This window comes from Stegodyphus dumicola, chromosome 5 (assembly GCF_044657685.1).
Source record: "Stegodyphus dumicola isolate Sdum_Otavi_A_Nest chromosome 5, ASM4465768v1".
Taxonomy (NCBI): domain Eukaryota; kingdom Metazoa; phylum Arthropoda; class Arachnida; order Araneae; family Eresidae; genus Stegodyphus; species Stegodyphus dumicola.
In genome coordinates this window covers 92,210,061-92,229,181 of record NC_140772.1, presented here as the reverse complement: position 1 = coordinate 92,229,181, position 19,121 = coordinate 92,210,061, and the positions used below count along the sequence as shown (strand labels likewise).

The 19,121-nt window shown below is 31.8% G+C and overlaps 1 protein-coding gene across 3 annotated transcripts in view; it reads left to right on the top strand.

Moving 5' to 3' along the window:
- Nucleotides 1-19,121, top strand: part of LOC118196463 (cell adhesion molecule Dscam1-like) — a 1,288,074-nt gene that overhangs the window by 216,009 nt on the left and 1,052,944 nt on the right. The gene's annotated exons all lie outside the window — the stretch shown is intronic.

Genomic DNA, 19,121 nt, shown 5'->3' with positions numbered 1-19,121 from the left:
TGCCTCTAGAAAATCCAGTTCTCCAATGGAAGATGTTTTCTGAATAATTTTGGCAGCAGAAAAATTGAAAGTGTGATTTTCGGACCAACAATGTTGAGCAACAGAAGACTTCTGTGTTTCCTTTTTTCTAACATATGCCTCATGTTCTTTGACGCGAAAACTAAGAGAGCCTTAAAATTTCGCGTCAAAGAACATGAGGCATATGTTAGAAAAAAGGAAACACAGAAGTCTTCTGTTGCTCAACATTGTTGGTCCGAAAATCACACATTCAATTTTTCTGCTGCCAAAATTATGCAAAAAACATCTTCCATTGGAGAACTGGATTTTCTAGAGGCATTTCACATTCATAAAAATCTTTCTGTTCTAGTTAACGATCCTAATTCCAATCCAAATTTGCCTTCGGCTTTTAGAGAAATTATGTTTTAGTTCTGGTTTCGCCAACAGATGGCGCCACTTGCTTATTCTTGTCCAGGCTTTCTTATCTTATCTAATCATTATTTCCTATCTTGTTCATTTGCGGTTTTGCAGCTGAAGATGATGGTTCGGTAAAACCATCGAAACTAGTCCTGTGAAAATTTTGTAGGTATAACGCTGATTTTTGTTGTTTGACTTCTGAATTAGTATACTGTATGTGTTCGCCACTGAAGTCTGATTGGCGAGATCTGCGCCGGCGAAACGGAAAGGTACTGCTATTTTTTATGTATTTTAATTCTATGACTCGAACTATGCCCAAATATTAAATGTTATAAAATTTCGTGAAGAAATTACGGAGAAATTAAAAACGTTATTCATATAGCGAAATTTTTCATTTATATCAACTTACTTTTTTCCCTTTTTTCCATTGCGCTAGAGCGCAAAAATGGTGCATCGTTCATTCTTTCAAAAAATTCTAACAAAGTGGTCTAAAGTTGATTTGGCGTTATTTTCCCTTATAACAAATATGTCAAATTTCAAAATGCGTCAATCCACGTATATACTTAGAAACGTTGAATAAAAAACTCTATTTTTTTGCAGGTATGGTTAGGAATATCTCGACTTTGAGGTAATGAGAAAATCATACGTTATAATTTAAAAAAGGCTTTCGAAAAACTTACAAAAATACTAAAACATACAAATTTTTTAAATAAATCAAAAAATATATGCGAATTTTATTTGGATTGCAACTAAATTTCGAATGCTGAAAGAAGGAATTAAGCAAGTTTAATAAAAAAAAAGGAAATATTAATAAATGCATAGCAAATTCAATTAACATTGAGTAGCTAAAATTTTGAGAGCTCTTTTTTCAAAAGGTACTGGTGCGATTTTCACAGAATTTGGCACTTCGGCATAATTTGAGAGTAAAATCGAAAAACGGAAAAAAATATAGATATGTCACTCGAGAAAAAGGTCCGATTTTGTTGCTGTTAGAACTACGCTATATATAAATCTAATATTAAACATTTAGTCGTGCTTTCGTGACATGAAAAACGCAAGTTTAATTTCGTCAATCGGCCCAGTACGGAACGAGATATATAAAACTTCCCCTGCCCTTTTGTGTGTGTACAATTACTGAATTATTATTTTTCCAAAATTAACTGTAAAATAGTTTTAAAATCAAATTTTTCCTGATGTCTGTACGTAGGTTTATCACTCATAACTCGAAAAGATTACTGCTGCAACATCTTGCTGTGCCCTTCTCTTTTAGATTTCAATCGACAGTAACTAAAGTATATATATATATTATATATATATATATGCCTATCCAACACCCACCGGCTTAAGCGTCCTTACCCAGCCTTTATTTTCGTAATAGTTGGTCGTGATCATAAACATACATTTACAGAACTGTTTTAAATGAAGATAATATTCAGGTTTGGGCAATGTTAATTTTTTAATAATTTTAGACAAATAAATAAATCTAACTTTTAATACGTTCTACCTACACTTATATTTAGGGGAAGTTTTAGATTCGTTACGAAAAAATAAAATTATAAGAAATTTGACTCCCGTTCAACAAATATGAAACAGTACTTTTAATTTCAAAATTTGAAACTTATATCATTTTAAATTTACCTAGAGAGATCGGTTAATTAAGTTAAAATAATTTGAGGAAGTACTTACTTTTTAAGTACTAATCTGAACACCTCAAAATGGAGCACACAGGAAGCCATTTCTTATTGTGTCGCCATCTTGGAAACTAACCCTGTGGCTGCGCAGTTAGCACGACAAGCAAAGAGCAAGTAGTGCATGAGAAACTTGGACAGCTGCCAAGGGTTGCGGTATAGACTTTACCACGATAGCTTTTACCAGCAATTATTATTTTTTTAAATCGTACCATTCATTTATAAACCTTCACAACGTATTTCTGCGATGTCTTCTGATGTTTCACCTACAGTTTGTTTCACCTATGACCTTTGTTGTCTTGAAAAGAGATCTTTTTGACCGCAAACCTATCACCATTGACGGACTCTGAAAAGCAGTATAAGAGATATGGAAATAAATAACTCTGAAAATTTTACTAAAACAGCCTTTATATCTTGAAATCCAAGATGCTGACTCATAATCCAGGATAGGCTATCAGATTGATTATTTAAAAAAAAAAAAAAAAAAAAAAAGTTTTTATCTTTTAAACATTGATTAAAAGACCCCGAAATCGTTTTAAAAATGCATGAAAATCATCTGTAATAAACAAAAGGCTCCACCAAAAATTTGATATTTTCATTTGGAATAATTTTATAAATATTTGATAAAATATATTTCATTAAAGAAAGAATAACACATGCTGTTCAAAAACTAGTTAAGCATGCACACCAAAAAATTAAAATTTACGTTCCCTGACGAATTTAATTATTAAAATTATTGAATTTAAATATAAAACCATAAAATGAATAAATGTATTGAATTTGTTTAAAATTCAATTTTTCATTTTAATTAAAATTTATTCATTCATTTTATTATTATTCATAAATTAGTTTTTGCTTTATCTGTTACATATCAGACAACAATTACCCACTGTGCTGTGTTTGATAGAAATCATTACACATTTTCGTTTTAAGAGGAATATGTATTTAAATTTTAAAATATGCCCGGGGTTAAGATACAGCTCCGTACTCGTAATACTCGTAATGTAACCTTTATGAATATCAAGGTTTAAAACTTTTTTGCCAAAATTGCAGGAAACAAAAACTTGAGATTTGTTGCTAACAAGATTACTTATCCAACATACATTCTTGCGTCGTTTATTAGAGTGTTGTTTATTTGCAGGATAAATGAAGCATACGCAGGTTTGGAGGTAAAAAAGAATCACAAACGAAAACATTGCTTTTATTCCAGAGCGTAAATGGTAAAGCAAGTACATTGCAAAAGCACTTTTTAAAAATGAAATCCTCATGAATGATTATCTCGCTTGTCATAAGAGGCTTGCGGAGAAAAGCAATTTTCAGAGCAATGCTAGACCATCCGATTATTATCCTTAATCGCACTTTTAGAGCGAAGCGTGTTTTTTAAGCAAAGGAAATATGAAGCAGAATTCAGTGTGAACGCCCACTCTGTTTTTACCAATGTACATAAAAAAAATCGCTGCACTTTGTCATTGTATACAGCCTATTATGGTATACCAAACTTTGTTATATTTCCCTTTATTTAATATGATTCAAAATGTGCACCAAACTAATCTAAAGTACTTCATATACATACATATAAATATGTGATTATTTATTTATTAATGCATACACTCGCTTAAAAAAGAAACTTCGTTTGTTAATTTATTTGCATATGATTCTGTAGAGTCGTTAGGTTCTTTGAAGAAGGAGAGGTGAAAAATAATGCTCTAGCCAGGACTCAAACCATGAACCTCTCGAATTCGCGCCGAGTGTGCTACGGTTACAGCACGACGTCATGCAGAAAAGAGGGAGAAAATACTTTATAACTCAATCATGAAAATACCAGGAGAAAAACCAATACGAGTTATGCTCGAACATTAGCGACCTTCCTAGGAATGGGAAAAAAATAGGTATAAAATAAAAAAAAGTGATAATAATCATCTTAACACTTTGCATATGGATAAGTATAGCTGGCTTTTAATAGGTTTTCGCTTTAAATAGGTTTCTGAAGCAAAACAGCAAAAAACTTTTAACTAAAAGGTCGTCATTTACATGTGCCAATTAATTTGCCTATCGGAATTTGCTGAACTCATAAAAAATAGGATCTTAATACTAAATCCTTGAAATGAGGAAAACCAATTACAATTACTTTTAAATATATAAAAAATCTCAAAATTTAAATTATAGAGAAATAATATTAATTACATCCTTTTAAGCACATCTAGTAACTGACGCAAAGACATGCAGTATAAGGGGGCTTTGAGCAGTTTTCTAGAAGAAAGGAACCTTGCTTGTCTTTCTAAGTTCAATAAATATTTTTTTCTCTCACGGGCCACCAGTGATTGCTTTTATTTTCCTTAGTTCTATAACAGTACTGAATAAAACTTTCAGCAGTACTGAAACCAGTAGTACCTCCAATAATACATACCCATAACTTACCGAAGACGTAGATAATTCAATAATTATTCAAAAATGCCAATCCATTGTTTCCATATTCTTCTGTTTTTAAATATAGTATCTAGTTAGAAATTTTCAAATTTGCTCTTGATTATTAATTTGGGGAATGCACTCAGTGATTAGTAACTGAGAAATGAATATCCTCTCCTAAAGATACGTCAACCTGCGTTGTTGACGTTTCGTAGAGGTACGTCAACTGCGTACGTTGTACCATAGAATTTCGTTATTTTCCGCCTGTATAATGCCATTACAAGTCAATATCTATTTAGAATGTCGTCCATGAAAATATCCTCTTCTGGCAGACATAAATCGTGTGCTTTGGCATGTTCAAATAATCTAGTTCAACATAATTCCGTCTGAATATCTACCAATCAGTAAGAACATAATGAATTAATATAACTCATTAGCCGTAACTTATACGATATTCGTTAAAAAGTCGCAAATTTATTTATCTAACCACAAATAATTTTGAATGAAAAATGCAAAATTTTAGACTTAAAGTAATTATTTTTCAAAGTTTCAAATGTACACAGTTTCAAATGTAATTTTTCTTTCTAATGTGTCCCTTTTTTTATTTTCTTCTCACTATAATTTAAACATTAAGATACTAGCTTAAAGCACTAAAATTATTTGCGTAAATGAGGAAACCGATAATATTTGTAATAATCAGTTTTCAAGTTTTCCAATTATCGGGACCTAATTTTACCCTTTACCATATTTTTAAATATATTTCAAGATTATATAGTTTAATTAAATGGTGCTCGAGAGTGCTATCCAAGTAAACTTTGCAGGGATTAGTTTGCGAAACTGCAGTCGTGATAAGAAGCTATCTTGTGTTTCAAACGCATGTATCTCAACAAGCTGGTAGTAAATATCCGCTATCTGCATTCATTTGATGAGTAGGCCACACAATGTATATCTCGAGACCCATGAATCTAGATCATTCATGCTTCATATCCTATTCAGCAACGCCAGTCTAAAATTTGCAACCAATCTATCTGAAATGAGCTGGAAATCCATTTCTCCTTCCTGCACGAGTAAGCTAAATACGCATAGCATAGCTTAAATCTTATTCTTGGTAATTTAAAATGCAAGATAAATCGATTTTAAACAAACTAGAAATGTTCTGTTTCTGCGGAATATATTTAGAAATGAATACTACAAGTATAATTAGCAGTTACATATATGTCTGAGATTTACACTTTTTAACTTAGTACATTTCATTGAAACAGATACTTAATTGAGATTAGAAAGATTAAGAAAAAAGAAGAAAAGAAAGAAGAAAAAGAATTTAATTTCGGCTATTACGAAGAACAGAAATTGTGGTACCTGAAGTTACTTTCGAAATCATAAATGAGTTTTCAAAGAGGGTACTTAAAAAAAAGAAATAGAACAACATGGTAAAATAACAAGCAATTCCTTCAAACATAGCATAGTTCTGAGAGTTTTTGAGTTCTTAAATTTCTGAAGTTTCGAAGCTTAGTGAGCAGTATATAATTGAACTTCCAATTTTGATATTTTCTACTTTACTCAAAGTTTATCTTTCATTTTTTTATAACAGACAAAGCGTGTTTCATTCTAAAACGGTTATCGTCGCTAAATTGTCCTTTCTTTCTCTAACTGAATAAATTTATCCGCACTCTAATACTTGGTAACATTTTGAACTTAATATGTTCTAAATGTTATTAAGTAACTTACTGCAATTATAAAAAAATGTTAATCATCAGAAAATGTACATTAACAGCCATTGGTAAAGAAGAAACACACAACATCACACATCAGTTCCATAACTTGACACTATATAGATGGCAAAAATTCCATTTTTGCTTTTGTTATTAATCTAAACAATTTAGACTCATGCACTGTTATTGTGTCTGCTGGGTATTTTTTACGGTTCAACATCTCTATACCAGTAATTTTAGCTCAGTATTTGAAGAGTTAAAAGAAAGTTCTAAGGTTTAATCAACGAGAAACAACTTCTCGCGAGGTGATGGATTGCTCAAGAAAGCATGGTAGAATAACTTTAATTTTTTTTGGCACTGATGTTGAGAGTCAAGATGTCTGAAGGTCAAAGTATCCATTCCGTAAAAATTGCTATCGATCGAATGCAACCTACATCTGTAATATTAGGTTTTATAAAGGTAGTTAGAGCACTGATATGAAGGGTAAAACAGATCTGAGAGAAAATAAGAGTCGTCTCAGACTATAGTAAACACAAATTTAGGAATATTCAGTTTTTCACTTCAGATACAAAGACGTTATGTTGATAATACGACATTTAGGGTGGACTGTTTATTTTGCTTAATTGGTAATAAATTCACTTTAACTGAGTTTGTAGAAAATAGCATTAAAGTTCCTAGATTGTTCAACATCATTTCGGATTATAAACGCTTATTAAAATTATATAAAGGATAAGCCTTTTTTTAATGTTTTCTATTTTAAACTATAAGGTTTCCAATTTTTATTTTGTGTGGATTTTTGATTTTTTCCTCAATTTGGGAACTTTTGAATAAAATTTATCTTAAAGCTTTTTTGTAATCCAAAATTACGTTAGCCGGAAGAGGCTATTATCCTCGAAATGGGACTCGTCCCTTATTAAACCACGAATTTATTTTGAAATTGTTGCCACCAAATACTATCACATTGTGTTATTTTTAAAGAAAATTGTAATGTTGCGCGCTTCCAACCTGCACGCAACATTAGTGGTGACTGCTAAGAACTGGAAAGTAGACAAAGTCTTGAGAAGGGTTTCCCTTTTTATTCAACTTTAGAAATTACAAATGCGTGATCTTGACGCCCACAAACTACGCCGACCCGGCGATAAAATAAAAATAAGAAACTAAAAAAAAAGAATAGTAACAAGTGACTAACTACGAGGCTCTCTAAACGTAACTAACCTCACCGCGTTCTAAGATACCGCTGATAATTCAGCAAACTTCTGAATATTACGTTGAAAGATTAACAATCTGCCGAGGCAAGCACACAGGCCGAAACGCGTGGTTCTTCAATTTCTAACTAGCCACCTCCACGCTCGTGAAGCAAGAAAGCACACTTTCGAACTCGTTTCCCTTCTATTTAACTCACGTTACTTCCGCTGACAATTTGAATCCTTGCACGTTCTACTAAAATTTACATACTCTGGCATTGGCAATTCCAGGGGAAAGTAAGGCTTGACAGGAAAGATAGTTTAAACTTAAAATAAATGTTAGTTAAAATAAATATAAACCCTACAAAATAAATGATAAAGAATCTGCATACATGTATGTATGTCCCTCGTACTGTGAAAAAACAATGGTACCTAGGCATTCCATTCTGAATAATGTTGTCCTCCACCTGAACATGTGCACCTGCAAGCATGGATTTGAAATTCGAATTTTATGTTTTATACGTTATTAAACTTTAATGAATTTTTGATTAACAAACTGAGAATGAAATGAAAATGAGCTGTGGCATCACTGATCGGAATAAGACAATTTTATCTTCAGTACGCGACACTCTCTGTCGGAAAGACTAAAGATATGTTGCATTTAAATGGTTTATGATTTTGCGTGATATTTTTGATTTTTGAATTGATGTTTTTGAATTGAAGTAGTTTTAGTGTTATGGACACGATAGAGTACCACCTAATGTCTTGGTAGAATGATAGTGTCTCCGTCTCCGGTCAACTGTTGAACTAAAGTTTAAGTGATCAAGTGCAAACAATGTGGTATCTAACCGAGAAACCTAAAGTTCGGTTTTCTTAGTAAGATGACAGTGAACGGAAAAAATAGAAAAACGTCCTGATAATACTTAACATTGCTTCTGGAATTCTAAATATATGCTGTCATTCTGCTTTTAAAAATTTTGTTATTCTCCTGTTCAATTGTATTGGAGACTTTGTGCTCAGGAAGGGCGTAAAAAACCTTAACAAATCCTTTTGAGCCATCGCTAAAATCTTAATTTTTATTTTTTAAGTGAATTTTCTTCCAAAATAAGCACGTTTTTCAAAAAATGTTAACTTTAAAATATATTTACTTTTGATTTAAAATAGTTGCTTTTAATTTATAGCGTTTATTACTTTTGCATTTTCTTTGATTTAAAATTTATTTAAATATTTTTTTAAGCCCATTGCTTTCAATTCACTTCACATGTTTTGATTGTTATGTGATGTTTATTTGTATTATATTTGTTTGTTTTAGGGTCACATAAGAGCAGATTTTGCTTTGATAAGTAATTAACATTTAAAAAGAAATAAAATCTTTATTTTATACTTTATTGTATTTTTAAAACTTTTAGTTATTTTTTTTAAATTTTAATTACTTTAATTTTATGCGTGACGTTTTTTGCTAAACTATTTCAAGAATTTACGATCATTCAAACATAATTAAAAAATATGGGCTCTGTTGATAATTCTTTAGCTGATCCTTGAAAAAGAACGCAAATTATCAACAGTTTAGTATGTTATTTTAATAATACGATTACGCGATTTTAATAATTTAATATAAATTTAAACTGTCCAAACTTTCTGGAGAAACGTATCTAGTTTCAATGTGTTTCCTTAGAATTTGAGAAACGCTTGATTTTCCAACACCGGCGGCTGAAGTAATATTTATTACAGTCATTGATGTATAACTGTAAAGTGCGATAGTATTTGCTCTCTTTTTAGGCGTTATATACAATTTTAGTACACTAAAACGGACTAATGCGAAACGTACTTGAAAAAAAATATGCAAACATAATATACTGTTCTCATAGAATCAAGCTTAAGTTGCCGCCAACTGGCAACCAACTTAAAATTCTGTGAAAAACATCGCTTTGTCCCAATTAATTTGCACACTACAGTATATATATATATATATATATATAAGTTTTTTTTTATAGAAAAAGTGAAATAGCAATAAATGTTAAATAGTTTGATGTTTATTGAGTTTTATTTCGTCATTCCAATTATGCAATTAAAATTGCATTAAAAAATGAAACTAGAAAATATCATAAATTACAAGATATTGTTAAGAAAAGTTTTTAAAACTCAGAAGTGAGTTTTAACTGTGGAAAACCAAACAAATACCTCAGCAATAAATAAATTTTGTATTTTGTACCAAAAATGCAATAAAATAATCTGAATAATTATGTAGAACTGATAAGAAAATTGAGATGTACTTCTGTTTGCTTAATTTATCCTTCCAGGAGGGTAGAAATTATTCAGAAAAATTAAGATTTTTTTTTTTTTTTTTTTTTTTTTTTTTTTGTGTGTGTGTGTGTGTGTGTGTGTGTGCTATGTTTATGATTTGAAATAAAAGTGTGGTACAAAAGTTAGAAAAATAAGAACGAAAATTACAAAAGATGTGTAAATATACGAACAAAGGTAAGTCTGTAATAAATAAATAAATAAATATAAAAAAAATGCTTAAAAAATAAAAAAAAATATATTTAAACATTTTCCTCTATTATATATGTTTCCGAAGTTTAAGTGTCCTCTCTAGAAAATCCACAAATTTATAATAAGCTTAACTGCAATATATATGCATCTACATTTCAAATTCGTATTTTCAGTTATACATGAGTAGTAAGGAACTTTTGAATAAATTTTAAAATAAGAAAATAATTAGTGTGTCATATCTTATTTTAAGCAATATTTTGATTGAATTAATAAATAAAAATTAAGAAATATTGTAAAATAGATGTGATAGTTTTTTGCAGTTCTTGAATTTGAAACGCAGTCAGTTTTTGTATTACTACTTCATTTTCTGCTTACCTATTTAAATACGTATTGAGAATATCTATGAAAATATTGCATTTTTATATACACTGACTACCAATAAGTATTTGGACACCTATGCAAATGACGAAATCTGCGGTCCTGAGGTACTCACGGACTCCGCCGTTATATATCGTGTAGTAAACAGCATCAGCTTTAGTCGCATGCAAGATGCCTCGCAGTTCGGAGCTCTCTGATTTCGAGAAATGTATAATTATTGGGTATCACAAATGTGGCCGATCCTTAAGGGACATATGTAGCGATCTGAAGTACCCAAAATCGACAGTGGCCTATGTGATTAAGAAGTGGAAGGTGAGCGGTGATTGTCGGAATGTGCCCCAAGTCAACGAAACAGGGAGACAGAGACCGACGGATGCTGTCCAGAGAAATTCGGAAGAACTGAACCCAACCGATGACAAGGCTTGGTATGGTGCCAATGGAGTTCATCGAATGAACTGGCCTGCCCAGAGTCCAGACCTGAACCCTATCGAGAACCTCTGGGACGAATTCATTGGTGCACTACCCGTGCAAAATCGGTGAAGGAACTTCTATGTCTTCTCCAAGCCGAGTGGAAGAAAATACCACTAGCTGTCATACAAAGACTTGTGGAAAGTATGCCCCGGAGAGTCCACGCTGTAATTACCTCTCGTAGAGGCTCTACCAACTATTGATTTTGAATAAAGTTAGTTTTTCTTTTCTATCACAGGTGTCCAAATATTTATTGGTAGTCAGTGTAGAACAAAATAACTGATTTTAAAACTTCCTCAGCTCCTTTAGAATTATTAGTGTCATTGGAAGGGTCTGGGAATTTTCGCCGCCCCCATTTCCCCGTTGACGTGTGGCCACCACTGGCTCGCCTGCAGCTAGTTTCGCTGTCAAGTAGAAATGAAGTACGTATTAAAAGTTGTTTATAACATAACATAACTGCTTACAAATATGGGATTATAAAGAAATTACACGTAATTAATTAAAAGTTATGTCAGTATTAATGTTTCACCTGTAACCTATTATATGTATACATTACACCTAATTATAACACTGAGGAATTCCTTTCAAATAAATTCTTTCCTGGAAAAATATCATCAGTTCTAGGTAACATTTTAGTAATTCTAGAAGATGTGTTTAACTGAAAAGCTTTTTCTTTTAAAATTTAAGGTAATCAGATATATGCAATAGGTAAACAAAATTAGTAAATTAAATAAACTTAATGTGAAATGGCAAGATATAATATAATCATTTAAATAACTATGCCTTGACGGCGAATCGGTCCAACAGCGAAATGTCATGACGACGCAAAGGCGAAGTCGAAAGGGCAACAGGAAAATGGCGGCGGCGAATAGTCCCATTCCGTCACTGGAAAAAGTGAGATAGTTTATTGATAAAGCTTTAATGAAAGGAGACATTAGTTTAGATTGTCAAAATATGTAATTGCAGGAAATGGTATACATGTGTATTTGAAAATGTTACGGCTGGGATTTTTGTTCAATTAACTTTGATTTTAAAAATTGAAATAAATCCTCTAAAAAGATATAATTAATTTTGTAAATAAATAAAAAATTCTGCACTTACATCTAACCAATACAATTCCAGTTTATATAGGAACTTTTATTAATAACTGTACTTCCAATGCATGACATGAGAAATACCTGCCTTAAATTTATGTAGAATATTGTCCAGTAAAATTACTTACATCGGAAACTCGTAAATTACACTCATAAGTCAAAGGGTGTGTCTTTATCTAAAATTATAATTGATTTTTAAAATAACAATTGCTTTGCATCTTTTCGCCTCTTCAACTCAAGGGTACATTAAAGCGTATAATAATCCATATTTATTTTAGTAAAATTTTAATTTTACCTATTACCTCTTACGTCTGTATGTACCAGTAAACTATAGATTTAAATTTAATTTTCTTTCACTAATGACATTAATATGCAATCACAACAATACGATACATATTCAAGGAAGGGTTTGATTAAAATTTAATGAGGGACAATAAACACTCACTTTATGCAAACGCAGAAATGAATTTTTGTTTTTATGCAATCGGTTATTTTTTTTTACCTAACTAAATAAGTCATTTATAATTTATGAATTAACACACCACGAAAATTTGCCCTGCAGCTGTTGTAATATATACATTAATTTTTAATAAAATGTGCTTTGCTTTGTTTTGAATTGGCTTTTAATATTTTATTAATATGGTGAAGCGTGATTAATTTTTCACTCTTCTTCAAATTTGTAACAGAGACCATATATGGCATTCATTGAACATTTCTTGAAGGAGTTTTTTTTATATTGTAACAGATATCACTCACTTATTTATGCTATTGTAAATATGATTCTAAGCAACAGTAATTCATTTTAAAAGCAAACCTGAAATTTACATAGTAATAAAAATTGGCTCTATGATAAAGTTGCATTAAGTAATTTCTGAACAGTGTTTAGGACCTCAGAGTTTTGCTTTCACATTAGAAAGAACGCGATCTCAAATATTAAGGGGAAAATTGACATACAAAGTTATATTACAAAGATATAATTATTTTGTCAATACCTTTCTGAAGTTGTGCCAGTGTTACCTAGAAAACACAAGTAAAACATAACATTATTAAAAAACTTTTTAGCATTGTCATGCATATATTAAATCTTTCCTAGTTGCAGTTTTGTCAGACACACTGCTATCAGTGCAAGTCATTATATAAATGTATCTGTAATTTGTTTCAACAATATCTTTATTATCAGTTTAATATTTTGTAAAAGCTAGATACATGATGAGAAAGTGGATCCTTGCTCCAACAAGCCTGAACTGCAAAATAGTTGGGTGTATTTCGATAACACCGCTTAATTAACTTTTAATGCTAATTTCAGTGTTATAAATTCATAGATCTACATTCGGGTGGGGAAAGCCCAGACGTTTATGACTATCTAAGGTAATGATTAATTTGCTGCTTGATACGAGTGGGTCACAATACTTTGAAATACTGTATCTGAGATGCAAACTCTCTGTTTTCTTAGCTAACGTTTAGTACCATATTCTATTTAACACTGCCATTTTCATTTCTTGCACAATTTCAGCTATTTAAATGCAATTTAAACCAAAAGAAATAAAATGTTAACAAACAAAACAACAGGTTTCTACTGAAAGAACTGTAAGGTGTATTGTGCAATTAAGTGTAACGCTAAAGTATCATTGCTTAAGTAATTATTTTAAGCAACTATATACCCATATTTGCGAATAAAGTTTAAAATGCTTCTTAAAAATTATCCAAATTTTTGTAAAAAAAAAAAAAGAAAGAAAAAAAAGAATGTCCGAAACAAACTATATTTATGAAATTATTCATTTTCATTGACATATTTACAAATTTGTAATACACTGGTTATAATAAATTAAGGAAAAATCACAAAAATAGCGATAGCTTCCTCAAAAATCTCAAAAATAAGCCAAACCGTGTAAAATTTGAATATGTTGCCAAGTAATAGTAGCTGAGTAAAACTGCGATTTGCAAATTAGATTTCTGCTTTCGGAATACGTCATCTGCGAGGAGCATAAAAGTCCATGTTTGAGAGTAAGCCCACATATTTCACTGTGACAGTGACATCAGGAATCTGAGAGGGTCAATTCGTAACAATGACCTCCAGGCATCATTTGCCTGCAGAACTGCGATGGAGAGCCACTGGGAGACTAGAGGCAGGACAAAGTCAAACAGAAGTGACCAAATGGCTAAACGTGAGTCCTTCTGTGGTTCATAGACTTTGGAGGCAATTTCAAACCACAGATTCGGCATCTAGGAGGTTCAGGCAAGGACGGCCAACTGCTACGATGAGCGCCTAGGACCGATATTTGACATTACGTGCACGCAGGAATAGAACCGCTACTCCGACTCTTCTTAGATCCTCCCTTTCTGCATCCATCGGAAGGTCCGTGTCAACGTCAACTGTGCGTAGAAGGCTTAACGAAGGTGGTCTGTATGCGAGGCGAACAGCCATTTGTGTGCCGTTCACGTCACACCGTACGAGGGACCGTTTTCAGTGGGCACGGCAATATGTCCACTGGACGCCTGATCAATGGAGGGCGTTTCGCTTTACAGATGAGTCCAGGTTTAGTCTAGAAAGCGATAGTAGGCGTTATTTGATATAAAGAGAACTTAGAACCCGCTATCATCCCTCAAACATCCGTGAATGAGATGCATACGGAAGGGGCAGTGTCTGTGTTTGAGGTGGCATCTCTTTGGGTGGACACACAGACCTCCATGTCTTTCCAAGAAGAACCGTGAATGCTCAGATTTATAGAGATGACATCCTTGATGTTTATGAGCGCCTATATGCCGAGACAATAGATGATGCTTTCTTGTTACAGGACTACAACGCAAGACCACACAAGACTCGCATCATAGATGAGTATCTTCAGGAAACAATTATGCGCATGGAGTGGCCAGCTCGAACCCCGAACTTGAATCCTATCGATCACATTTGGGATGCTTTAAAGAGACGTCTAGCTGCTCTCAATCCGCCTCTCAAACCCTTGTCGCGCTTGCAACTGCTTTATAAGAGCAATGGCTCTCGCTTCCTATGAAACTGATAGACCTCATAATTGAAAGCATCACACATCGCTGTATTGCTTCTAAAGGCGATCATATTCCATATTGAAGGTACTTTTCCTATAGCAAACTGACACTTTCCATTTGTTCATTTTATACATGTGCTAATTTCTACACTACCATATTTGTCTGGTAATTTCTTTTTATGTTATTTGATACCTTACTATGTGTTGTATATTGTGGGTACGTTTCATTAATTTCTACATGTAACGTTCTCAGTAATCGTGATTTTTGTGATTATTCCTTAATTTATGAAAACCAGTGTATTTAACCTGCGTTTGAAATCATAATCAGACATTATGAATCAATTGCAATGTTCTAAATTGACTGCGCAAATTACATATGTAAAACTAACATCCGCCAACAAATATTAGTCTATTTAGGGACAGAAATTTCTTATTTTTCACACATTGTGAGAATGAAAGCATCAAAGTTTTGCTCCTTCATAAAATATTGTTTCTTTTCCTTCGTAATTTGAATCATAATTTAGCTGATAGAATTGTAGTTTTCATTTTTATCCAATAGAAGTCTACTTTATCAGTTTCTGGGTTTAATAATTATGCCGAGTAATTACTAATTTTCAGTTAAAGTTAAAAACACCTTCATTAATTCAATATTTGTGATAATAGTGTAACTTACGACTGACTGTAGCGAATTCGCGGATTAACTTTCTTTAGCTGTTTTGAATTAAGTTCTCTTGAACGTTTGAGTAGTTAAAAGATAACTACTGTGAGATATTGTAATACTGCACGAATATTTTAGGAAATTTAAGCATATTTTTGTGATAATAATAAATTTTTATTCATTTTTCATCGGACTTGTGCATTCATTTCCTAACGAACCCGCACGCACGCAACAATATAATAAGAATAAATTAAAAGTCACACATATTCTAATGCAACTTTAATGGAAAAATGTTTATTTAATATTTCTAAACAAGGACTTGAAAATATACCTAATATAGAACAGAAGAATAGATAAACAAATATTTCTGATGAAACTATAATTTATAATTTTACTTTAATTTTTTTTTAATGTGTCTGTAATAAAATGTATCCTTGTCGGTTTGCTAACTAATGTATTTTAACAATGTATTATTAGTTACTGTTTTATTCAATATGGAGTCCAGTTTGCAGTAAATAGCATTTAATATTATAGTCTTAAGTATAATTTACAGTAATATCAGTTTATGGAAATACAATAAGGGCCAGATTGCATATTTAAAATAAATATTTTATGTCAAAATAATACATTTTCTCTTAATATTTCGTTATGTATTGTTGCTTATCATAAATATATAATCATTTCAAAAATACTTGTTTTTTATCAGTATCCGATAGAACTTTCATGCGATGAAATATTATTTTAAATAAAGATTTAGTATTTTCATTTCCTTTATGCACTATTGGATAAAGATTACAAATGTTATTTTTATCCTTTTCTACTAATGCAAACAGAATTTTAGCAAAAATGCTCTTCCTAAAACAATTTTTGAATGTGTATGTCTTCATAGTTCAAGTTCTTTATCGCTCCTTGAATACAAATGCTTTATGCGAATGGTATTTTTTTGCCATCGGGCAGGGAATATTATCAGGTGGTGAAACATCGGTATCAAGGAATGATAATACGAATCCGTACAATCTATTTATTTATCCCTGAAGCTGCATTCCTCTCTGCACGTACCCTATAGCCTTATCATCATTTACTTTACGGAATGATCAATTTCCCTCTTTCGCGAAAGGCTTTAGGGAAAATATATATGCATTTTCCCTTCCAGGAGGTGAATAGATCACGGTACCCGAAAGGGAACCAAAGAATATTCTTATCGAAATTATTTATTTGATTTTGCTCTTTTCCCTATATTCCTAAACGGATGTTCCCGATTTTGTTTCCTGAAAAAATAGAAGGATGTTATGAGTGAAGCACATTTCGTCTTAGTATAGTTTCTCAAGCATTGATTTGGAGTCATCGGATTTGAATAATGATTATTCTATCTGATTTGTTTCCTATAAAAACGATATATTTAATAACGTGTTGGCTGTTCGAAAGTGCTGGCTGTGTGAAGGTTTTCACGATTTTCTCCATGTATAATATATATGAGTCATATTCCCTTGGAAATTCATGGACGAAAGCATCCCTTCCCTGAGACATATAGCTCTGGAGTACCTTGCCATAATTAAATAAACAAATTTATTATGCAGAAAAGGATAACTGTGGTCTCCATTATTTACAGAAGTTATTTTTTTTCAAGGGTTTGCTTACAAGTACAGAAAATTATAAATTCCTACATTATGGTTATCTGAATAGAAGAAGCAGGGTTTCACAGAACTCTATCAAAATATGATAAAATTAGTGTTTCCCGACAAAAAATAGTGTGACGTAATGCATCCAGTCACGTCAGATGAATATATTGCCTAAAGTGCTCAAAATTCCATCTCAGTTTTCTTATTTTATATTTTATACAATGATGAGTGAAAAGCATTATATAATTAGGTGTTAGATGGATTCTTAATTCCAGATTAATTAATTTTTAATGAAACTTTTTTGATACTGAACTGCTAATAATGGTAAATATGTAATAATTAAAAATTCAGTTGTGTTTTGTTTAAAGTCCAATAATATGCTCGAAAGTAGCAGTTTTCTTCAGTCAATGGAATACAATCAATGCAAAGAGAAATTTGTTGCCGAGTGTTTGAAGATAAAGTTGCCACAATTTTTTTCTCACAAGCGTTCGGTTTAGCGGATTAGGGAAATAATGATACTTATGTAACCACGTACTGCACGAAAAACAATGACAATGCCATAAATTTAAGATACTCTGTGATATTAACGGTAATCACGAATTTTGGAGAAGCTAAATTATGCAACAATGAACCAAGATTTTAACCGAGAAACTTTTCACTTTTTTCACTTCTATTTAGCTGAAAATACAAGAATCCGGTTGCTTTAAGCTGATGCGATGTTTCTCTCATGTACAGAATCTACAATGCCATTATCTCTATTACCTTTTAACACAGAGTTTCTTAGCTGATTCATATATGTACGCTTTTTATCACAGATTTTATTTTCCAGTACTGTGCTCAGTACCTTCTTTGCTCTTTATAAACGTTCATTATAAACATTTTCCCATAGTCTCACTTTGACAATATTCATCATAAATGTCACAGATTTGACACCTTAACTTTCCTTTCAACAGTCAATGCAAGATTACTAAATAATTGAGTAATAAATTAATAAAAAATGAAGGGGTAAAAACATGAATTATTTTTCCCACTATAGTTTGCAGACATATAAAATAATATACAATAGTCTGAATTGACGTTATTGGGATATTATAACTGTAGTTTAAGATTTCTCAAACTATAAAGTATGTTCCATTAATGACATATTACATTACTTTTGAGGGTTCAGTTTTTACACAAAGGATTTAAATGAATGTAGAGTATCGCCTGTTTTGCTGCATATATTGGTACATATAATTTTTATTCTTCTTTATAGGGTAAACGTTTTCAAATTTTCAGAACCCCTACTCTAGTTCAATGAAGAACATTAAACAAGGTCTTTCGACCTGGGATAAAAAAAAACACTCTGACATTTTTAAAGGAAATTTGCTCTATTCACTTAACGAAAAAAAATCAAATTACGGGGAAAGCTGTAGAACTCCTTTTTGGAGAGATTCGAGCCCGAGTTGAAATCTCATTTTCCTTAGGTTTCGTATCCTTGATCTCAGAGTTTAGAGCACTAACGTTTAATGAAATTCTTGAACAGAACCTAATACACTCATGTCCATAAATTAAGGATAATGCAAAATCAGGCAAAGGAAGAGTTAGAAGCAAAACAAATATGACTTATTTGTAAAGCTTATTTATTAAACAAAAGGTAAAGAGCAAAAAAGATGCTATATGTTTGATATTATTAAAAAAAATAGCGAGTTTTTCTTCCTAGAGCAAATTACAAAAAAACCTATTTACCTGAAACCAATATTACATGGATGGTATGATTGTTAATACATTGTATGTTTCCCAGACGACGCAATACAGTCCATACAACGCCTAGGCATGCTGAGTATCAAATTATCGATCTGATCTTGGAAGATATTACACCACTGAAAACGCAATGCTCTTCGAAGTTCCGGTAGACATGTAGGAGGAGGTTGACGGGCTGCAACTCGTCGGCCAAGCATGTCCCACACGTGCACTACTGGATTCAAGTCCGGTGAGAATGCTGGCTAGTCCATACGGGTGATAT